The sequence below is a fragment of the Rhinopithecus roxellana genome, chromosome 14, assembly GCF_007565055.1.
Source record: "Rhinopithecus roxellana isolate Shanxi Qingling chromosome 14, ASM756505v1, whole genome shotgun sequence".
NCBI lineage: Eukaryota > Metazoa > Chordata > Mammalia > Primates > Cercopithecidae > Rhinopithecus > Rhinopithecus roxellana.
The window spans coordinates 63,556,227-63,580,776 of NC_044562.1; the positions used below are offsets into that span (position 1 = coordinate 63,556,227).

At 42.9% G+C, this 24,550-nt stretch overlaps 1 pseudogene; it reads left to right on the forward strand.

The window, feature by feature from the left end:
- Positions 1 to 571: 571 nt before the first annotated feature.
- Positions 572 to 1,057, forward strand: LOC104663261 (annotated as a pseudogene).
- The last annotated feature ends 23,493 nt before the right edge of the window (positions 1,058 to 24,550 follow it).

Below are 24,550 nucleotides of genomic sequence, written 5' to 3' on the forward strand. Positions count from 1 at the left end.
CTATAGAGACAGAAAGCAGAGCGGTGGCTGCCTGGGGGCGGAGGGAAAGGGAGGACCGCTTAGAGGCACAAGGGGCTTTTCCCAAGAATGGACACGTTCTATTTCTTGAATATAGAAAGTGGTGGTTGCATGACTGTAGACTGTATACTGTATACTGTCACAAAACTCATTGAGCTGTATGCTTAGAATGGGTGAATTTTGGTGAGCCCTGGGTGTTGCTGTGGAAACAGCTCAACCAGTGCCCTTCAGGACTCTGAACCCCCACATGCCATCATGGAAGCCAGCATATGGTGCCCTGTGCCGGCCCCACCTCTACTTCCAGGGAGTTCACCCGGCCACATCAGTAGGACTGTGGCCATTGCCTCTTCCTGCAGTACCAGGCTCTGCCCAGCCTCAAAGTTGACTTAGGTGCTCCTCTTTGCATTGCTGTTGGGTGGGAGCAACCCCTTCCTGGCAGTATAGATGTTGGCCTGCAGAAGAAGATGCCCTTTCTGTAGTTTTCCAAGGCAGGAAGTCATTATGCAACTTATGCATTTTCATCAGATTTCCTCTGATATCCTCTGAAGTGTGTGTGGGAATGAGGTGCACTGCCAGGAAATGTGGGATCTGATTCTAGCCTCCAGCTAGTGTCTTCATCTACGAGAATGAGATCAAGGGGAGAATTCGCTCGCACATTCTGCCAGTTCAAAAGTTTTCAAAGCTTTCAGGTTGCATCCAAGTGGCTGAACAGTTAAAGAATAACCCACGACACGAGAGTTACCCATAACAAGGATTCCTGAGGCATCTAGAGAAGCTTTCCAGTTTTTTACGAGGTTACTTGTAGGGGCAGAGTTTGGCAGAAACAATGGGACAAATTCTACCGGAAACAACCATTGATCCTGAAAAAGACCTGAACTTACTGGATAACAAGGAGCTTGCCAAAAGGAAGAGCATCATGGATGAACTTTTTGAGAAAAATCAGAAGAAGAATGATCCAAATTTTGTTTATGACATTGAAGTCAAAATCCCACAGGATGAACATCTGCAGTCCTGTGGCTGGGACACAGTCAGCTCATGAGTTCTGATACGAAATACCCAAAGATTTATTGGGCTAGCAGAATATTCATGTTTATATAAATAACATACATTGGTTCTAGAAAAATCTTTAGAGAACACTAAAATGTATATGTTGAGTCATAAGGGGATTGACTATGTTGCTTTTCAAAACCAGGACATTTAGAGCATCTACTATGTAGGTGCAGGAGGAAAATGGGAAAAAATGGAATTAATTTTTTTTTACTTTTTTGAGACAGGGTTTTTCTCTGTTGCCCAGGTTAGAATGCAGTGGCGAGACCTCAGCTCACTGCAGCCCCCACTTCCTGGGCCCAAGCAATCCTCCCACCTCAGCCCCCTAAGTAGCTGGGACTACAGGCGTGCACCACCATACCCGGCTAATTTTGTTGTTGTTGTTGTTGTTTGTTTGTTTTTGTAGAGATGGGGTTTTGCCTTGTTACCCAGGCTTGTCTCAAACTTCTGGACTCAAGCTATCTGTCCACCTTGGCCTCCCAAAGTGCTAGAATTAAAGGCACGAGCCACCGCACCCGCCTTTAAGTAGCCTATCATCTAATTGGAAGATATCAAAACTTGTGAAAAGCTAACTTAGCAGTATTGGGCAACCACAAGATTAGAGCCAGATACTTGATAATGGCTAAAGAAGGTCAGAGCCTAGATGACTGTGGAGTAGAAAAGCAAAGGAAGACTTTGTCCTTTAATGAAGGACTTTGCTGGCCCTTGAAATGGTAGTATTTGGGTAGAAACTTGTGTAGGATTCTAGAGAACAGAAACTGAAAAGAAGGGGAAGGGAGATAGTAAAGAGATAAGAGGTATATATATATCTTATATATCTCTCTCTTATATATATATATATATATACACACACACACACATATATATATAACAGTAAGTAAATTATAGTTTGACAAGATTGGGGTGTGAGGGTGATCTGGTTTGACTGTGTCCCCACCCAACCTCATTTTGAATTGTAGTTCCCATAATTCTCACATGTTGTAGGAGGGACCTGGTGGGAGGTGATTAAATCATGATGGTGTTTACCCTTATGCTATTCTCATGATAGCAAGTGAGTTCTCACAAGATTTGATGGTTTTATACGGGGCTTTTTCCACCTTTGCTCAGCACTTCTCCTTGCTGCTGCCATGTGAAGAAGGACATGTTTTCTTCCCCTTCTGCCATGATTGTAAGTTTCCTGAGGCCTCCCCACCCATGTGGAACTGTGAGCCAACTAAACCTCTTTCCTTTATAAATTACACAGTCTCAGGTATGTCTTCAAAGCAGCGTGAGAATGGGCTAATACAGGGGCCATATTTGGTTACCAGGGAATTATCTTTTTGTGTATTTAACTCTGAAGAAACCTCCGCAAAATGCCCTGCAGCTGCAAGTAGCTGCTACTTGATGGACAGAAGGGGAATTCCGCCCCTTGGGTATCAGAAAATATACACTAAAGACATTCTGAAGCCCTGAACCTCCTCCCATAAATAGCATGTTTGTTTATAAAATGGGAAATCCTCCTACCATAAATGAACATGGTACTGCCGGTTTAGGCCTACTCATGACTTTGGATCTACAAGAGAAGTTCTTTGTTTAGCAAGGTTATCTGTGATTTCATACATCTATTCTTACTATAATATTGTTTAATTGCTAGAAATTCTATGTTTTCTTTTTTCTTTTTTTTTTGAGACGGAGTCTCGCTCTGTCGCCCAGGCTGGAGTGCAATGGCCGGATCTCAGCTCACTGCAAGCTCCGCCTCCCGGGTTCACGCCATTCTCCTGCCTCAGCCTCCTGAGTAGCTGGGACTACAGGCGCCGCCACCTCGCCCGGCTAGTTTTTTTTTTTTTGTATTTTTTAGTAGAGACGGGGTTTCACCGTGTTAGCCAGGATGGTCTCGATCTCCTGACCTCATGATCCGCCCATCTCGGCCTCCCAAAGTGCTGGGATTACAGGCTTGAGCCACTGCACCCGGCCGAAATTCTATGTTTTCTATAAGAAAATTAATATTCATTGAATACAACTGCAAAAATAATTTTTAAAATTGGGGAATTTTATTCTATGTAAATTATACTTCCATAACTGAGCTTTTAAAAATTCTATATAGCTTTTAAAATAAAAATTAGGAAATTCATGTCCTTCAGGCTTCATTCTTTACATCTCTCTTTACCTAATAAATGACCACAGAAAACACTAAAAGCCAAGTTGTAGGTAGCATCAGCCAGCCAGTCAGTGAAATTAAACTCTCCTAGATCAGTCAAGTCTATGATTTGAAAAAAAACAAATGGTTTTCCAAGAAACAACGTGTCTCCTTGGAGCTGTAGTTCCACCCATTACAACGAAGTCAAGCCGAGGCCAGACAAGATCATCTCATGAGCCACCTTTGCCCTCTCTGAATGGAATGCTTCAGGCTCAGTGTAGATGCAGCACCAGGGGCAGAGACAAGTGCCCTGGGGGATCTCCATCACTTCCAGGCTGGACCAGGAAGCAGGGATGGAGCCAGCCAGCCTATGCCCAGATCACCCCTGAGCATAGCCGCGTAGAGGTTAATCTGCTGTGCTTTGAATGCTCACAGCGCCTAGCATCGTGAAGTCAGAAAGGGATCAATTTTCATTAATATGAAGAACCTCACTTTGAGGGATGAGACTGAGCCCATTAGACTCCTGGAGAGGCACATTCTTAGTGAAGAGTGCAACAAAAGCATTGGATATTAGACGTAAAGATTGTAGGAGACCCAAACACTTCCAGGAGCAGAGAGGGGCTCTCTACCAGCCCCAATTCAGAACCTCAGGATCACTACTTACCACATGAAGCAGCTCTTACTCCTAGTCACCAGCTGTTAGCATCCAAAAGTGGAATGAGAGTTCCTCATATCCGGAATGACTCCCAGTCTGGAGATCTCCCCTGCCAGGAAGACTGTCCTTATGAAAACCAACCTCCAGGTGCAAGCTTCAGAAATGGTGGCTGCTGAATGCACAGAGGGCAGGTGAGGGAAGCTGTCCGTGAAAGACAAAGCACTGCACACACGCATTCTCCCCATTTCCTCCTGAGACCCCACTAAAATACAGCAAAGGTTTTCACCTGTGTCATTTGTTTTATTCTTTAGTCATACATTTCCAAGGGCAAATAGAAGACAAGATGATAGCATAAAAGATTTGCAAGCCAAAGAGTGGCAGGACCAATTGCAACTGAACTATCCCAAAAAAGAACAGAGAATCCTAACTTAGCAGCTGAATTTGAGCCCTACAGAGCCAGGAAGCTCAGGGGTTGGTGGCATCCAGCACTCTGGAAGGGGGTGAGGGTGGGCTAAACACTGGAGGAACAGTTGAAAGTAGATTAAAAGTACAGAGACTCCCAGATCTCCTTACCCTGCCCATCAACCAGATGACCTCACCTCCATCCTGGCAGAGACTGGAGGAACCCCCGGAGGGGAAAACAGACAGGCTCTGGTGTGGGGGAAACAGCACCTCTGGGCCAGAAACACTGTTCTGAAGGCACCCAGGGGAAAAAAAAGACATCCAACCTGCTTCTGCCAGGGGGCTCCCAGAACCTCAGCCTTTGAGCTTCTAAGAATGAGTTTGCTGGAGTCTAGGAATCTGAAGCAACATAAGAAAGCAATCCCCCAAATTGAATAGTTCATGCAAATCACCTAGAGCAAATGCACCTCTTTTTTTTTTTTTTTTTTTTTTTTTGAGATGGAGTCTTACTCTTGTCACCCAGGCTGGAGTGCAGTGGTGTGATCTGGGCTCACTGCAACCTCCACCTCCTGGGTTCAAGCAATTGTCCTGCCTCAGCCTCCTGAGTAGCTGGGATTACAGGTGCCTGCCACCATGCCTGGCTAATTTTTATAGTTTTAGTAGAGATGGGGCTACACCATGTTGGCCAGGCTGGCCTCGAACTCCTGACCTCAAGTGATCCACCCGCCTCAGCCTCCCAAAGTGCCGGGATTACAGGCGTTAGCAAGTGCACTTTTGTCAAGACCGATCTTCCCACATGGAGCTGCCCACCGGCTTTTTAGAATGTACAAAGAAACAAAAACTTAAAAAAAACAAGAAACAAAAAACTCTCACAATCCCAGCAAGGACTAAAGAGCAAAAATATAATGCTTTTTAAAAAGTAATGTAAGGGAATAACAAGGCTTCTGAAATTTAAAAGAAGAAGAAGAAGAAGAAGAAGAAGAAGAAGAAGGAAGAAGAAGAAGAAGAAGAAGAAGAAGAAGAAGAAGAAGAAGAAGAAGAAGGAGGAGGAGGGAGGAGGAGGAGGAAGGAGGAGGGAGGAGGAAGGAGGAGGAGGAGGAGGAGGAGGAGGAGAAGAAGAAGAAGAAGAAGAAGAAGAAGAAGAAGAAGAAGAAGAAGAAGAAGAAGAAGAAGAGGAAGAAGAGGAAGAAGGAGAAAATGATAGATATGTAACACTTGATAAACATTTTGAAACTAAAGTTTAAACGATTTTCCAGATCAAAGAAGAAAGGAAAGAGATGGAAGTCAGGAGAGAAAAGAGAATTCTAAAACCAGTTCAGGACTAACATCCAAATAATGGGAGTTCCAGAAAAGAGGTTGGCGAATGTGGTGAATGGGTATGAAAATACAGTTAGAGAGAAGGAATAAGTTCCAGCACTCCATAGCACAGGAGGGCGACAATAGTTAACAATATCTTATCATGTGTTTCAAAGTAGCTAGAAAAAAGGATCTGAAAAGTTCCCAGCACAAAGAAAGGATAAATGTTTGAGGCGATGGATATTCCAGCTAACTTGATTTGATCATTACACATTGTAGGCATGTATCAAAATATCACATGTACCCCATATATATGTGTAATTATTATGTGTCAATTAAAAAAAAAACAAGAATAAAGAAACAAAAGAAGAAGATAAGACAAAGGAAGGCAAGTGGGAAGTCCAGAACTGAAGTACGTGGGTTCCCACAGGGCAGGAACAGCAGTGCACAGCACAGCAGATGCAAATGGTCTTCCAAGGACGCTTTGCCTTGAAATTTCCCAACACTGTGGACAAAAATAACACCTTCCAGCTTTCAGAAAGGGCGGGGATAGCTTTCGACAAAGGATCCAGAATGCACTTTGGACTTGGTAAGAGCAATGCTGGGACAATAGAACAGTGTCTTCGAGACTCTGAGGAAAGGTGATTTCCAGCCCAGAATTCTATAGCCCTCAGTCTGAAGAGAGAGAAACACATTTCCAATTACCTCTGAACACCAATGAAGATGTGTTCCACTGAATTGAGGGAACAAAGCAGGCAAGAGAGGGCACAGAATCCAGGAGTGCGGAGGGTGGTCCCACAAAGCAGTGAGACCTAGCGAATCCTCCAGGGTCCTGGGAGGCCAACCCTGCAAGGCCCAGACCTTCCTGCAAGGCTGAGAGGCTTCCATAGCACCCCAGAAAGAGACTTAAGTGTAGAGAGCACTAGGTGGGACATCTGGGGATAAATCACTGTTAATTACGTTGGAAACTAGGCAAATAAAAACCAAGACCATCATTAACTCCTAGAAAACTAGGAGGATGTAGAAAGCTTATATACTCCAGGCTTAACTGATATATTAATCAGGGTTCTCCAGGGAAACCAAACCTGTGGGACATGTTAGCCATACACACACACACACACACACACACACACACACGCATACATACGCATACATAGGAATGCATGTATGCATAACATAAAAAGATTTATTTCAAGGAATGGGCTGATGTAATTGTGGGGTTAGCAAGTCCAAAATCTGTAGGGCAGCTGGCAGGCTGGAAACTCTCAGCCAAGAGCTGACACTGACGTGTGGAGGCAGAATTTCTTCATCCTCAAGGAAGCCTCAGTTTTCTACTTAAGATCTTTCAACTGATTGGATGGGGCCCACTCACATGGCTGAGGGTTCTCTCCTTTGATTAAAGTCAATGATTGTAGACATTAGCCATTAGCACAAAACACCTTCACAGCAACCCCCAGGCTGGCATCTGAATTAATAGCTGGGCACTAGTGCCTAGCCACATGGACATGTAAAACTAACCATCTCAGCTGGGCATTGCATTTACAAGTTTAGATTAATGTAAGCACTGACTATTGATTTCACTAAAGTTACCATATCACCTAATTGGGAGGTGGAGGGCAGGACAGGGCTCAGGTGCGTTGTGGAGTCAAAGGGGTAAAACAGAGCCATGTCCTAAGGCACTGTGGAGATGTCGCTAGATAAGGACCAGGATAGCTACATCCGGAGGTGCTGTGTGATCTCAGACTTGCAGGTAGATACCAAGAGAATCTGCAGCCATGGTGAAGGCAGCTGGCCCTGGGAAGTAGGAAATGGTGGTGAAGAGGACCACCATTATCTCGAATGAGCTTTGCAGAACAATCCCCCTTTCAATCTCTGGGTGTGTGAAGTGCTGAGAATACAACAACTAAATGAAAAACAAACAACAAAAAAAACATATAAAAGGTGACTTAGGCTCTTCGTCCAGTTCCTCCTGATCCTAGTGTTAATTAATTCCCCCTGGCTTTCTGCTGCTGAGAGTAATTTCCAGGCCTTGAGACCTCTCAAAGTCCCCTGTGTGTAAGATGTCAGAAGGTTCCGCCCGTTCCAGCATCCCCAGGCCTCTCTATCCACTCCGGGCAACGGACAATGCCCTGGGTGACTCTTAATTGTGAAGAGGACAAGGCTGAGCTTTTCGGGCAGATGCAAAGACCTCTTAGGATGGAAGGAGAGGATCCTCTGTCATCTTGGTTTGCTCTGTGAAGTTGGATCAGGGTCTTCAGGGAGAGCTGAGAAGGGGATGTGGGGTTTGTGCATGGGGAGAGAAGGGGAGGTCTGGAACAGTGGGAGCTACCTGGGGAGGAGTGGACACTGGTGTGTAAGCTGCCGAGAGGTCTGAGCCACATATGGAGTTGGTGACCAGGGGTCTGTGGTGCTGGGCTGAGTTCCTGCAGGGCCACTCAGCATCAGTGTGGGAGATGTGATGCGAGCTGCTGGGCAACCGAAGACAGGGATGCTGTGGGGCCGTGAATCTCCGCAATCAAGCAAAGGGTGAGGACCTGGGCTGGCAGGATGGGGAGCAGCAACAGGGTTGGGGCCAAGGCCTGGGCCAAGGCTGGGACCAAGCAGCATGGGCAGAGGGAGGCAGAAGGGTAGGGCCTGCAGCGTGAGGCTCCCACTCCGTGCTTCAGTGTGAGCTGCCCATGGGTGCTGGGTGGTGGCTGGCAGCACGGGTCTCAAAGGGGAGGAATCTGGAATGTGCAGTTAGCCAGGAGCAGGCTGATCTCTTGCACCCCATCTCCAACCCCAGGCAGGAACTCTGGAAGAACAAAAGTATGTAATAGAGAGAGTGGGGCAGGTGCTGGAGCTGTTTAGGAGGTCCAGTCCCGGCGAGGCGGGCAGGATCGCGTGGCATGCTGGTTTGTCACATTAGAAAAGAGTGGGTTCAGAGGGGTCGAGGGAGACTGTGTTTCTAGGAGGGAACTGAGACAGCCTTCAGGAGGGAGTTGAGAGGGGGAGAAGGGGTTAGAGTTGGGAGCAGTGGAGAGGAAGATGAGACAAGACAAGGTTGGCATATCTGCCGATAGGCCTGGCCTCATGTAAGCAGGCTCAGGATGGGAGGCTGACAGCACATTAGCAGGGAACCTGGGTGTCAGCACCCTCACATACAGATACCTCCCCCAACCCAGGCCTGTACACACAGATATTTTCCCCAACTCCGGCCTCCACATAGATACCTCCCCTAACTCAGGCCTCCACATACAGGCACCTCCCCCAACCCCGGCCTCCACATACAGACACCTCCCCCAACCCCGGCCTCCACATACAGACACCTCCCCCAACCCCGGCCTCCACATACAGACACCTCCCCCAACCCCGGCCTCCACATACAGACACCTCCCCCAACCCCGGCCTCCACATACAGACACCTCCCCCAACCCCGGCCTCCACATACAGACACCTCCCCCAACTCATGTCTGGGCATCCGTTTTCTTTCGAACCTCGTGTGTATTTTTGTTTGTCAGACAACATGACCAGAAAGCATAATGGTTCATCTTTGAACCGAAACTGCACCAACCAACCAAACCACCTTGAGGTGACGTTCCCAGTCTGTAGATGAGGTGCCTGGTAAAATCTGCTTGTCTCTTTGAGTCATTTGGGTTTGAATTTTATTCATTCTATTTTAAGTTTGAAAACAGCCTCAAATCATTTTTTAAAGACCTACACACACTTTAAGTAAAAATTATTAACTAATTCACCACCGTCTTTTAGTTTGATGAAAAGTATAGCCAAGTCCCAAATGATAAATTAGGCTAATAACCAGCAATTATTAGTTTCATTTTGAATGTCTTTGGGACTTAAGCTAAACGTAAACTGGAAAAAATTGTTCTAATTTAGAAGACAGAAAAATGAACAGACCAAATCTAATATTTTAAAAGTATTTTTCAAAAATGGCAGGAGAGTCCAGTGACAGGCACAATAACCATGCCCAGCCCCAAAATGTTCACATCCTAATCCCTGACATCTAATCTTTGAACATCTGACTTTACATTTTGCACTTTGCAGACGTAATTCAGCTAAGGATCTCGAGAAGAGGAGGTGACCCTGGAATAGGTGAGTGAGCCCAGTGTTATCACAGGGTTTTATTTTTTATTTTTTATTTTTTTGAGACAGAGTCTTGCTCTGTCACCCAGGCTGGAGTGCAGTGGTGTAACCCTGGCTCACAGCAACCTCCGCCTCCCCAGGTAAAGCGATTCTCCCGCCTCACCCTCCTGAGTACCTGGGACTACAGGTGTGCGTCACCATGCCCGACTAATTTTTTATATTTTAGTAGAAACGAGGTTTCACCACATTGATCAGGATGGTCTCGATCTCCTGACCTCGTGATCTTCCCTCTTTGGCCTCCCAAAGTGCTGGGATTATAGGCATGAGCCACTGTACCAGGCCCATCACAGGGTTTTTATAAGAGAGAGGCAGGTCAGAGTCAGACAGAGCAATGCGAGGACACACTTTGAAATGGAGAAGGGGACCATGAGCCAAAGAATGCAGGTGGCCTCTAGATGCCAGAAAAGGCAAGAACGAATTGTCCCTCGAGTCCCGGGAAGGAACGCGGCTCTGCGGACACCTTGATTCTAGCCTGTAAGACCCATGTCAGGCTTCTGACCTCAGCATGGTGAGATAAGTTTCCATTGTTGTAAGCCATTAGGTTTGTGGTAGTTTGTGACAGCAGCAATGAGCAGCAGACACAAGTCCGTCTCTTAATATAAAATATTAAACCTGGAAAGGCAAAAGAGTCTCTGAACCAACCGTGGACGCACACTTCATGTAGATCAAGTTTCCTCTCCGTCCCCGCCACTGGGGACTCTGCAGACTGCCAGGGGATGAGAAGATTCCACTGCCTGGACACTGGTCAGTGGAGTCAGTGGAGTCAGTGATGAGACGGTGGCTTAGATGAGAGAAACTTCCACCCAGCTCACCCACTGTGCTGTGACTCCAGAAGGACCCAGAGCCCCTGGCGACACCGATCACAGTTGAGGCCCTTGGGATGTAGCTGTTTCTGGGGTCTGGGCTCCCTGCTCTGGGGGCGGCCTCAACCCTGCCCATTGCTGATGGGTCTCAGCTACTGGTGCTGGACTTTTCCCCCCAAATCCAGCTCAGCGCTGAACCGTATTCACAAGTTCTGGGGATTAGGATGCGGATGTCTTTGCGGGTGGGGGCTATTTTTCTGTTTACCATAGGACTCTAGGGCCATTTTTGAAAAATAATAACTTTGATTCACTAAAGAAAGCTCCATCTTGAGTGTTTATTTCTACCTCCCAAATTAGAACAGTGTAATCCAGTTTATAGTTAACTTCAGTCCCAAAGAAATTCAATATGCCATTAATGATTACTTGTATTTAGGCTGATTTTCATGTATGATTTCAGGGTGTTGGAAAGACAGTGGAGGTGTGGATGAGAGCTGGGCTCCTGGGAGCTGTGGATACCTGGCCTGGGGAGACAGAGAGGGGTGAAGAGTTCAGTTTAGTCACATGAGGCCTTTCAGCAACTCTGCAGAAAGCTCACAAGCTAACCATCCTGAAGCCTGTTCTGATGACCTGTCACAGGAATGTCTACGTTGATTTCAGGAGCCACAGCAACCATTTTGGGGCCAATGGCCTGTGGCATTATCCCTGTAAGGTTCAGAGATTTTCAGACCTTAATATTTAGAAAAAACAAAACAAAACAAAAAAAAAACAGGCCTCCTTGAGGCAGGACACAAAGAAGGAACCCTTCTCCATAACCAGATCCTGCAGGCAGGGCTCATGTTGTTTATTTGTCTATTTATTTGTTTCTACAAAGCAGGCAGCCACATTCTCAAGGCAGTGAGTGGGTCTGCCCGGGTACAGACGACAGTAGGGGTGTGGGCATTTTTCTGAAGTATGTTGAACAAGAAAAACAAAAACCAACTAAAATCCAACTGCTTTTTATTATCACCATATGCCAGCAATTCTAAACAATGTCAATAATAAAAATACTCCCACGTGAAAAAGAATCTTTTTTTTAGTTTTTATTTATTTTTTTTGGTCTCAGTCAAAAACAACTGCTGTGGTCACTGTTTTAATAATATATACGTAAGCTTTAGCAGAGCACCTTTGTTACCACTCACTTTACTAAACACTGTATTCTGCGTGGAAGGTGATTCAGAGAACTCCCAGTTATGTGGATGGGCTTTGATAAGGCTGTGGGGTGCAGTTTGGATCTCCCACTCCAGTCTACGCATTACCCCTCTAACAGGGGATTTGCAAACAGTTGTGGCAGCATGGAGAAGCAAAGACCAAGAACCAGAACGCTGGTGGCTCATGCCTACAATTCCAGCACTTTGGGAGGCCAAGATGGGAGGATTGCTTGAGACCAGGAGTTCGTGACAAGCGTCAGCAATATAGCGAGACCTCGATCTCTACAAAAAAAAATTTCTAAAAATTAGCCAGCTGTGGTAGCATACATCTGTAATCCTAGTTATTCAGGAGGCTGAAGTGGAAGGCTTACTTGAGTCCAGGAGTTAGAGGCTGCACTGAGCTAAGATCATGCCATTGCACTTCAGCCTGAGCAGCAGAGCAAGGCCCTGTGTTTAAAAACAACAACAACAACAACAACAACAACAACAACAACAACAACAACAAAACCCCCTCTCTCATGTTGTGTGCCCACTTGGAGTTTTAACTTTTGTTTATAATTTAGAGCAGTAAGACAGTGCCACTTTGGAGGTGTAATATTTTTATTTGGTTTACTTCATATGTCCACTACTGGTTGAATTTAAATAATATCTTGAAAATGAAGTGCATTCTGTAGTTATTGTCCATTGTTTTAAAACAAAAGTAAATCAAGAAAATTTACAAAAGTGGAATGATTTAGTAGTTGCCTAAACTGTATCTTCTGTAGATGATTCAGTTTGATTAACATCCACTTACTGGTTACTGGACAATTATTTGCACAAAATATTACACTAAACTGTTACCAAGGCATCAAAGTTGAAACCAAGATGTAGATTTTTAGACTCTTGGGAAAAAAAGCAGGACTTGTTTCCTTTTTTGTATTATGATGTTTGCTTTATTTGTATTCATTTGTTTTTACTGGTATGATTATATTTATGAAATTCAATAAAAGAAAAATTTTCACTGGTAATGTTTCTTTTCTGGCCACTATTATTATTTGTTTCATTTTATAATTGCCATAAAATAATCCTATCTTATAGAGAGAGAGGTGTTGAACATAAGCTGCTCAGGAGGTCAAACATTCCGGGCACACCAGGTGACAGCGCCATCTTCTTCTGTCCCCAGGAATGTCATTTCTCCTACTGGAAAGTAGCATGGAAACCACTCATGACATTTTGGGTTAGAGCCCTTTTGTCCCCTGGTGGGTGTGTGAACACTGGTTGCAGGGATGAACAGCTCTGGGCCTCCATCCCACACATCATCCATACCCTCAAGCAACAAAGCAGATGGACTCGAGGTGCGGTATTCGCCTACTACCTTGTGGAGTCCGACCCTGTGTCTCCCTCCACAATCCGGTTTTGGGACTCGGATGCTGCAGGGTTGCTCCGGTTATTTTTATATTAAGAGGGATAGATTACCCTCAGAAAGAAAGGGGACAAAGACCCTATCTCCCTTTACCTCAGGCTCAGAAATATGAAACTATGCCTGAGGGGTTGGAGTATCTCTAATGTGATGAATTGAAAGGAAGGACCCTGGAATCCTGAGAGAAAATCCACCTCAAGAAATGGGGGAGACTGGAACTATGAGCACTGAAGGACTGAAATAATAAAAACAATGCCAGAAATCAACAAAACAGAGAAAAAATAGAAAAGATTAACAATACAAAAAGTTGGTTTCATAAAAAGAAAATTAGATAAAGCCTAGCAAGATAAATTAAAAATCAAAGATAGAAAATGCAAATAAACAATACAGAGAATGAATAGGCCAGGTGCGGTGGCTCACGCCTGTAATCCCAGCACTTTGGGAGGCCAAGAGAGGTGGATTACCTGAAATCAGGAGTTCCAGACCAACCTGGCCAATATGGTGAAACCCCATCTCCATTAAAATTTTTAAAAAATTAGCCCAGCATAGTGGTGTGTGCCTGTAGTCCCAGCTACTCAGGAGGCTGAGACAGGAGTATCACTTGAACCTGGGAGACTGAGGTTGCAGTGAGCTGAGATCGCACCACTGCACTCCATCCTGGGCAACAGAGTGAGACTGTCTCAAAAAAGAAAAAAAAAAGAGAGAGAGAATAGATGGGAAGCTATAGATTTTTTAAAAAGAGAATATCATGAACAACTATGCTCTGATAAATTGTAAAAGCTGGACAAAATAAATTTCTAGAAAAAAATAGAGAATGTGAAAGTAGGCACAGGAAAAAAAAAAAAAGAAAACTTGAACAAAACCACAAAAATGTAAAAGCTTAAATGAAAATTAAAGACCATCCTCTCCTGAAAATCACCCCTAGGTTCAGTTTGATAACCAAACTTTGAAGGAAGAGATAATTTCTATCTTCCATAAATTATTCTAGAAAATGGGAAGCTGTCAAATTAATTTTTTGATGCATGTGTAACTTTTATTGCAAAATTGGGTATGGTAGTACAAGAAAAATATATATAGTTCCATTTAATTTCTGAACAGTCATGTAACAACCCTAACAAAATACTAGTGAACCTAATCTAAGAAGATGTTTTAAAAATTACGTCTTAATCAAATGAGGTTTATCTGAGTATTGTAAGGATGGTTCAACAGCTGAAGAATCTAAGAATATATGTACCACATTGTTAGTTTATATGGTTTGGCTGTGTCCTCACCCAAATGACATCTTGCATTGTAGCTCCTATAATCTCCACATGTTGTGGGAGGGACCTGGTGGGAGGTAATTGAATCATGAGGGTGGATTTTTCCCATGCTGTTCTTGTGATAGTAAGTCTCACAAGATCTGATGGTTTATAAAAGGCAGTTCCCCTGCATACGCTCTCTTGTCTGCCACCGTGTAAGACATGTCTTCGCTCCTCCTTCGCCTTCCGCCATGATTGTGAGGCTTCCCCAGTCATGTGAAACTGTGAGTCCATTAAACCTCCTTTTCTTTATAAATTGAAAGGAAGGACCCTGGAATTCTGAGAGGAAATCCACCTCAAGAATTGGGGGAGACTGGAACCATGGGTATTGAAGGTTCATGCCACCATCTAAAGGCTGGCTCTGGGTCAGCTGAGTGGTGATAAGGAACACCATTTGGATGCAGCAATCCTGGTGTCATTTGTGTCTGGTGAAAGAGGACTGCCCAAGTGTAAACTGAAAGAATAGCTTCAAGAGTGAATTGGAGGAGGCCTGTCCAAGGGTGAATTGGAAGAGGTTTATCCAAGAGTGAATTGGAAGAGGCTCCCCATGAGTGAACTGGAAGGGGTTTGTCCAAGGACGAATTGAAAGAGCTCACCCAAGTGTGAATTGGAAGAAGGTGTGTCCAAGTATGAATTGGAAGGAGCTTTTCCAAGGGTGAATTGGAAGAGGTTCACCCAAGTGTGAATTGGAAGGGGCTTGTCCAAGGGTGAATTGGAAGAGGCTCACTCAAGTGTGAACTGGAAGGAGGCTTGTCCAAGTGTGAATTGGAAAGGACTTGTCCAAGAGTGAATTGAAAGAGGTTCAACCAAGTGTGAATTGGAAGGAGGCTTGTCCAGGGGTGGATTAGAATGACCTTGTCCCAGGGTGAATTGGAAGGAGCTTGTCCAAGTGTGAATTGAAAGAGGCTCATCCAAGGGTTAATTGAAAGGAGGCTTGTCCAGGGTGAACTGGAAGGGGCCTGTCCAAAGGTGAATTGGAAGAGTCTCACCCAAGTGTGAATTGGAAGGGGTTTGTCCAAGGGTGAATCGGAAGGGGCTTATCCAAGGATGAGTTGTAAGATGCTACATATGGGGTCCAGGTAGCTTTTCTGTGGGATACTCCTGAGTCCGTATCCTCCTTCTCTTGAGGAATCCGCACAGTCTAGATACAAAGAGGATGGTCTCTTCTACCAGTGAGGGGAACAGGCACCCGTGGGGTAGCTCAGATGCTGAACTGATTCGTGAACGTGTACAAGCACCTCTAGGCTTATCTGGGAATGCCTGAGCAAAAAAGTATTCAGAAAAAGTTTGGATCCATTTCAGAAGAGTCAGTGGCAGCCTTTGAGTCTGGACATAAATGTCAATATGGCCTCATTTGTATTCCAGCAGCAAAGCCTGCAGCAAAGAACAAGTCACAAATTACAAAGTCAACCCCCTAAAGCAATAAGATCCCAGTAACATTATGCACCACAGGGCTAAGCTGCTTATAGGAACTAATCAATTTAGTCATTTGCAATCTACTTCTAGAGAAATTGTTATGTGTCCAGGCACTGGGCTATTTAAGCAAGAAACACGCTTGCTTTTTTCAAAAGAGCTGCAATCTTTTTTGACCTATAGGTATATACTGCATCCAGAAAAATGTCAACAGAAAGGCATCTTTGATGGCAGTTGTTTTCAGAGATGAGAAAGGAAGGAGGTACAAGAGGGAAAAGAGACCAAACAGAGGTATACAAGAACCAGGGAAGGAACACGCTAAAAAAAATCAATCAAAGCAAACCAGGAAAAGCAGTTGCAGACCACAGGGACTTTAGCGAGAGAGAGCAGCTGCTGAAAGAAGCCCCCAAACCGCAGCCTGGGCTTGACTCTGAGCTCCCCACACTGCTAGGACAGTGCTGGAGGCATAGCTGCACTCCTGGAGCCCCAGGAAGCCCAGTCTGTAGCATCATCATTTCCCACCAATAGTCTCCTCCCTCCCTCTAGGACCCCTCTGGCTGGCTCCCCGCAGCTCCTGCTGTGATCTCAGTTTCTTATCCTTCCCTTCCTCCCCCACTAAAAAGGAAACCTGCTCAAGCCAGCCGCTTCCTCCTGTTAAGACCCATTTCCTAGCAGTTAGGGCCACCCTGCTTCCTGACACTTCCTGCTCATTCCTACACCTCTCTGAGCTTTCCATGGATTCATCACGTGCAGGAGGACAGAGCTGGTCAGAGGGAAGGACAGAGGCTGCCCTTGGCAGGCCAGCTGAGGACACCATGATTGCAGCTCTGGCAAAGCCATCAATGAGGGAAAGGCAGTCTCCCAACTATTTGTCAAGCGTGGTTTGAATTTAAGCCACAGTAAAATTCTAATTCTAATGACAATTAATAAAAGTAATTAGCAAAGCAAGTATCCAGTAATCGCCATGAACAGTAATGAGTAAAATGAACTGAGCATCATTTCAAATATGACAAATAACTAGTAATGTTTATTAGTGGTATCATCTATAAAAAGATTCTTGCTTTGCTCACTTAAAATGGCCTTTCATTAAGACTCAGAAAGAACAAAAACAAATCGACCATGTCTGTGTGTGTGTGTGTGTGTGTGTCTGTGTGTGTCTGTGTGTGTGTGTGTGTCTGTGTGTGTGTGTCTGTGTGTGTGTGTGTGTGTCTGTGTGTGTGTGTGTCTGTGTGTGTGTGTGTGTGTGTGTCTGTGTGTGTGTGTCTGTGTGTGTGTGTCTGTGTGTGTGTTGTGTCTGTGTGTGTGTGTGTCTGTGTGTGTGTGTGTCTGTGTGTGTGTGTGTGTGTGTGTCTGTGTGTGTGTGTCTGTGTGTGTGTGTGTCTGTGTGTGTGTGTGTGTCTGTGTGTGTGTGTGTCTGTGTGTGTGTGTATGTGTGTGTGTGTATATGTGTGTGTGTGTCTGTGTGTGTGTGTATGCGTGTGTGTGTGTGTATGCGTGTGTGTGTGTGTGTATGTGTTTGTGTGTGTGTGTGTGTGTCAAGGACTCTCTCTGTCACCCAGGCTGGAGTGCAGTGGTGCCATCACAGCTCACTGCAGCCTTGACCTCCCAGGCTCATTTGATCCTCCTGCCTCAGCCTCCTGAGTAGCTGGGACTAAAGGTGCCCACCACCATACCTGGCTAATTTTTGAATTATTTTTGTATAGACAAGGTTTTGCCATGATGCCCAAGCTGGTCTCATACCCCTGGGCTCAAGTGATCCACCTGCCTTGGCCTCCCAAATTTCTGAGATTACAGGTATGAACCACCGTGCCCAGAAACCATGTGTCTTTAAAGTAAAAGGTACTCAGTGGCCAGAGGCCCACGACTTCTTGAGCACCAGTGATGGCGCTTGGAATGATGTTGCCACACTCTGGCATCCCTGCCTTCCAGAAATTTCCAATGAACTGGGGTCTCTCCACAGAAATTACGATCTGGGAAAATAAAAGAGATAGAAGGGAAGAGAATAGTTCTTGTGGGCTCTGGGGAAAGGAAGGAGGCTATAAAATCTCTCAGTGCTTTGCTTTAGATTTCCTGGAGGACAGGAAGCTGCTTTGAGCAATTCACAATTTTAATAAAGAAAGCAGTTACTAAGTCTTCTTTTTATGCCTAGGAAAATAGCTTTATCCAATAACCAATGAGCAACCAAAACATATCAACTTCCACTCTAAGAAAAGCATTGAACTGTGAATTAATAGTCCCATCTGAGCCCTTGTTAAGTAACAGGCATATTTTGTGGGTTTTTTGTTTTGTTTTGTTTTTGTTTTTCCCCTGCACCCTCCATAGAAAGAGAAGAAATAACAGGCATATTTGAAGCAGTTAGTAAACTCCAACTGGCTTTAGAACTTTTATTTATTTTTTTAATTTATTATTATTATTTTTGAGACAAACTTTTGTTCTGTCATGCAGGCTAGAGTTCAGTGGCGGGATCTCTGCTCACTGCAACCTCTCCCTCCTGGATTCAAGTGATTCTCATGTCTCAGCCTCCCAAGTAGCTGGGATTACAGGCATATGTCACCCTGCCTAGATAATTTTTGTATTTTTAGTAGAGATGGGATTTCACCATGTTGGCCAGGCTGGTCTCAAACTCCTGACCTCAGGTGATCCACCCACCTCAGCCTCCCAAAGTGCTGGGATACAGGTGTGAGCCACTGCACCCAGCCTGGCTTTAGAACTTTTAAAATATCAGTCTTGACCGGGCGCTATGGCTCATGCCATATGGCTCATATTTGGCAAAAGATTAAGAAGTTCCTGCAGCGTTCTAGGCCAGCTGGAGTTCTTTAAGCAGGAGCACCTATAGATAAAGAGACTAGAAAAAGACTGGTTATGAAAATAATAAGTTTTTTCAGCTCTTTCTCTAGGACTGCCCTGGTAACACTAGACTCGTGAGTGCACCATCTTGAAGGCCAGCCCAGTGGGCCTTCAGATGACCCAGCCCCAGCCAACACGTCACTGCAACCTCATGAGAGACCCAACTGGGAGCTGTGCAACTGAGCCCAGTCAAGCCACAGAGCTCTGAGAAATAATAATCAACTGTTGTTTGAAGCCACTAGTTTTGAGGTGGTTTACTATGGGGTAAGCGATAACTAAAACAAGGCTTGAGGACCTTTGTCTGATTCCTCAACTTTTCAGATTTTACTTTTGCATCTGTTAAAGAAAGAGAATGATTTTCAGGACTGACCTATACTAAAGGCTTTAGTGAAGATCAAATAAAAGTACTTTAAAGATCTATTAAGTGCTGGACATTGTTACTGCTTTTATCTATCAGTTCTTCCTTCTAATTCTATTGGTATTTCTTTTTTTCTTCTATTTAAAAAATTACCCCCCCGGCAGGGCTCATACCTGTAATCCCAGCATGTTGGGAGGCCGAAGAGGGCAGATCACTTGAGCTTGGAGTTTGAGACCAGCCCGGGCAACCTGAAGAAACCCCATCTCTACAAAAAATACAAAAATTGACTAGGTACGGTGTTGAGAGCGCTTGTAGTTCCAGCTACTCAGGAGGCTGAGGTGGGAGGATTGCTTGAGCCCAGGAGCCAGAGGTTGCAGTGAGCTGAGGTGGCACCATTGTGCTCCAGCTTAGGCAACAGGAGTAAAACCCTGTCTCAAAAAAAAAAACCAGAAAAACAAATTACCCCTCTGATCACAAGAATAATACAAATTTACCATAAAAATGTGTCAAATAGACAAAAGCTACAAGAAGATATTATAACTATTTATAATTCTTTCATAGAGCTAGAAGTATTCTAGCATTTTGGAATATATCCCATCAATCTTTTCTATAGATGGACTGATATTCACACATATGCAGTACATGCCCTCTCAGCTGAACAATGAGAATGATTACTTGGTTCGTTAATCAAAAAACCAAAAGTACAGAATCATAAAAAATACATGAATACATTAAATATTTTATTTTAATTTAAAACCTATAATAAATTAAAATAGACAATATCTTCACGCAACGCTTTGGCTCTGCCTGGAATTCTGAGTCATTTTTCTTGCATAAACCGCACCCAGAATGCATTCTTTATGATGTATCATTTTGCATTCTGTAAAGCCAAGTAAGTCCTTAAGGACATGCATAAGAAATCTAAGTGCAGAATCTTTCCAGATTTTATGCTTTTTTCCCCAACTTTTACAATTATCTTACTAAAACCTCATCACTAAATTTCATATATATTTTTAAGCAAATCACTTTAGTTTGTGTTTCTACAGGATTTATCTTCAATTTCATAGAAAAACTATGTTGATAGTTATATTTTGTTTGTTTATTGTATATATACATTGCTTAATTATAATAACAACTACAACAAACCAAAACAGATTTGGAAACAAATGAAATGCATTAGTCAAAATTAATCAGAGGAGCTGAACAACACAACTGTTAAGTGTGAAAGCTATCCCCAACTCTAGTGAAAACACTATTTTCAAATAGTCATAAAAATGTATATGAAAACATTGACCATGTTTTAGACAAAAAGAAGTCACAATAAATGCCATAATGGAATAAATTTTTGATTAAGAAACAAAACTTAAAAAGTCCCATATGACTGAAAACTAAATATTATATTTCTAAATAAAGATTGAATTTAGGGGTAACCATCCTTAAAATAGTAAAATATTTATAACTGAATAATATTAAAATCCTGTGGGTCAACATTTTGAAAACCAGAAAAGTCAGTATATATAGAAAAATGTATAAATATACTTACTAGGAAACAGGAAAGATTGCAAACAAGTTAAATATTTTGTCCGAAAGTTGTAAAAAATATTGCTCAAATATTAATAAAAAAGGAGTGAAATAATAAAAATAATGCCAGAAATCAACAAGATAGAGAATAAAAATAGAAAAGATTAGCAATACAAAAAGTTGGTTTTACAAGAAGAAAATTAGATAAAGCCTAGCAAGATAAATTAAAAATCAAAAATAGAAAATGCAAATAAACAATACAGAGAATGAACATGCCAGGCGTGGTGGCTCACGCCTGTAATCCCAGCACTTTGGGAGGCCAAGATGGGCGGATCACCTGAAGTCAGGAGTTCCAGACCAACCTGGCCAACATGGTGAAACCCCATCTCTACTAAAAACAATAAAATTAGCCCAGCATGGTGGTGTGTGCCCATAGTCCCAGCTACTCAGGAGGCTGAGACGGGAGTATCACTTGAACCTGGGGGGCTGAGGTTGCAGTGAGCTGAGATCGCACCACTGCACACCAGCCTGGGTGACAGAGTGAGACTCTTCCAAAAAAAAAAAAAAAGAGAGAGAGAGAGAATAAATACATGGGAAGCTACAGATTTTTGAAAAAGAGAATATCATGAACAACCTTGCTCTGATAAATTGTAAAAACTCGACCAAAAAAAATAAATTTCTAGAAAAAAATAGAGAATGTGAAAACAGGCACAGAAAAAAAAGTAGAAAACTTGAACAAAAACCACAAAAATGTAAAAGCTTAAATGACAATTAAACACCATCCTCTCCTGAAAATCACCCCTAGGTTCAGTTTGACAGGTAAGCAAACTTTGAAGGAAGAGATAATTTCTATCTTCCATAAATTATTCTAGAAAATGGGAAGCTGCCAAATTAATTTTTTGATGCATGTGTAATTTTTATTGCAAAATTGGGTACTAAGAAGATGTTTTAAAAATTGCATCTTAATCAAATGAGGTTTATCTGAGTATTGTAAGGATGGTTCAACAGCTGAAGAATCTAAGAATATATGTACCACATTGTTAGTTTATATGGTTTGGCTGTGTCCTCACCCAAATGACATCTTGCATTGTAGCTCCCACAATCTCCACGTGTCGTGGGAGGGACCTGGTGGGAGGTAACTGAATCATGAGAATGGGTTATTCCAGGCTCTTTTCGTGACAGTGAGTAAGTCTCACAAGATCTGATGGTTTATAAATGGGAGTTCCCCTGCACATGCTCTCTTTTCTGCCACCTTGTAGATGTGCCTTTGCTCCTCCTTCACCTTCTGCCATGATTGTGAGGCCTCCCCAGCCATGTGGAACCGTGAGTCCATTAAACCTCCTTTTCTTTATAAATTACCCAGTCTCGGATATGTCTTCATTAGCAGTGTGAGAATGGACTAACACATGAGTTAAATTTTTAAAAGTCTTAAGATTATCTCAATAGAGTCAGAAAATACTCTTTAATAAAGTTCAATAATTATTTATATTATTTAATCTTCTTAGCAAACTAGGAAATAAGAAGAACTTCACAACCTACAGCAAACATCCTATTTTATTTATTTATTTATTATTTAATTTAATTTTTTTTTTTTTTTTGAGATGGAGTCTCACTCTGTCTCCCAGGCTGGAGTGCAGTGGTGTGATCTCGGCTCACTGCAACCTCTGCCTCCAAGGTTCAAGTGATTCTTGTGCCTCAGCCTTCTGAGTGGCTGGGACTACAGGTGTGTGCCACCATACCCAGCTAATTTTTGTGCCACCATACCCAGTTAATTTTTGTATTTTTTTTAGTAGAGATGGGGTTTTGCCATGTTAACCAGGCTGGTCTCGAACTCTCAATCTCAAGTGACCCACCTGCCTTGGCTTCCCAAAGTGCTGGGATTACAGGCATGAGCCCAGCCATTATTTAATGAAAATATTTCAGCTACTAGTATCTGAAGAAATACTGGTGGTACTGACACATAAGACAATTATAAAAGAAAAGTGTTACAGTGTTTGGAAGAAATGATTTAAAACTGCATTTTGCTAATGATATGATCCCATTGACTAAGACTCTCTCCATGACCAAACTGAGCCCTCTTCTCTACTAGGCCTCAAGCTTGGCCTGTGAGAACTGCAAACTTTCATCACAATGATTTTTGTCCACCCTCCACACAAAGAGACTTGAACATACACTTGGATAGTTTCTTTCCGCTCAAGCCCATGTCCCTAGAATGACAGCCCCAGTCTTCTTAAGTTCCTGTCTGAGATAGCTCAATACCACAAGAAGAATTTACTGTTTGTTCCAGCCAAATCCTGACTAAAGGCCACTGACCTCCCTTTTCTTAGAGCATTTACTTTAGAAACTTGCATTTGTAAATCTTGTCTCTGTTCCTTTGAGATGCATCTTCTACAACACAGGAATGTCTTTCTTAAGGACCTGTGAGCCAACCAGGTCCTTACTGACATGTAATCATCAAGAAATATAGGGCCTCTGCCTCCCCATCTCTGTGGGAAGGTAGGAACCTAAGTTTGATAAACACCAGTTGGCAGACACAGATGGCCTAACATTGATCCACCCACCATCGTCTTCTGCGATTGTCTATTTTCCTGACTTTGCTGGAATCCCTGTTTATTCTTACTCTCTCATTCTCTCTTCTTACTCTCTCATTCTCTCTTCAAATACCCAGTCATCTCTGCACAGAGTTCAGCTCAGTTCTACACTGAACTCTCTCCCTCCTACTGCAATAGTCTGAATAAGATCTGTGTTGCCATTTTAAACAAAACTCTGGGAAAAATTTCTCTCCAACACTACACTTAAAAAATAAACAGAATTGACTATTTAGAAACAATGAGAGAGTTTAGAAAATTTAACTTGATACCAGTTCAAATCACAAAAACACAACAGCATTTTCTACATAGGTAAATACAACTAGAAAATACAATAAAAAATAATATGCAATTCACAGCAGTAACAAAACTATGCAATATCAAAGAATCCCCTTAAAAATGTGAACATTATGAAAAGAAAAAGTGCTATGAAAGAATAAATAAGAAAACTAAAAACAAAAATGTAAAAGTATGCTATGGAGGAGGTGAATTAGCTTTTAAAGATGTCAATTTTCCCAAAAGATCATCTATATATTTCAAGCAATTACGTTAAAATTTTCAGGTAGTTTTTTTTTTTTTAATTTTAAGCATCTAATTGATTTGCATGGAAGAATAAAATTCCCAATAGGTAAGTGAACCTTGACAAAAGAAAAGGAAAAAACAAACTTGACCTACTAAATTAATACAGACTCAAAAGTATTCCAACAGTATGGTATGGTGCAGGTAAAAGGTCAGATAGTGGCAAATGGAACAGAGCAGAGATCTTAGAGTTCCTTGGAAATTAAGAACTTGATGTATAGTAAAGACTGCATCAATGGAGAAAGACTGTTTTGTAGATATTATTGGGAGAACTGGCTCATTATATAGAGAAAACAACACTGGATCTTACATAATAGACTCAATAAAGGTGCATTACCCTAGATGGACTGAAAACCTAAATGAAAAGGGAGAAATTATATAGTCAACAGAAGTAATCAAAGAATGTCTGATTCCAGCCAAGATGAAATAATGAGGACCAGATTTACCCCACCACCTTAAGAAACTAGAAAAAATATATATATCAAACAATGGTTCAAACATTGGACAGTCAGAAGAAATCACTGAGAAAGGAGAAATAAATGAGATGACACTTCTGATCACCCCAGTTTACTCCCTGGGAAGAGTTTCCAACCAGCAATGCATGAATGTGAAACTCAGGCCAAGCCCAGTGGTCTTCTCAAGCTAAGGAGATGGGGTTGAGAATTTCAACAGGCGAAGGAGGTTGGAGTTTGCAGGACAGGGTACCAGAAAGGAGAGAGCTGGATAGGCAGCAAGATTTCTGAGACCCGGCAGAAGGTTTTTTTCTTCATGTTTGTAGCTGAGTATGGATCAGTGTGTGAGGTTCTCAGTCTAATTAGCCTGCTGTTTTAGTCCCATTTTCATACTGTTATAGAGAAATAACTGAGACTGGGTAATTCAGAAA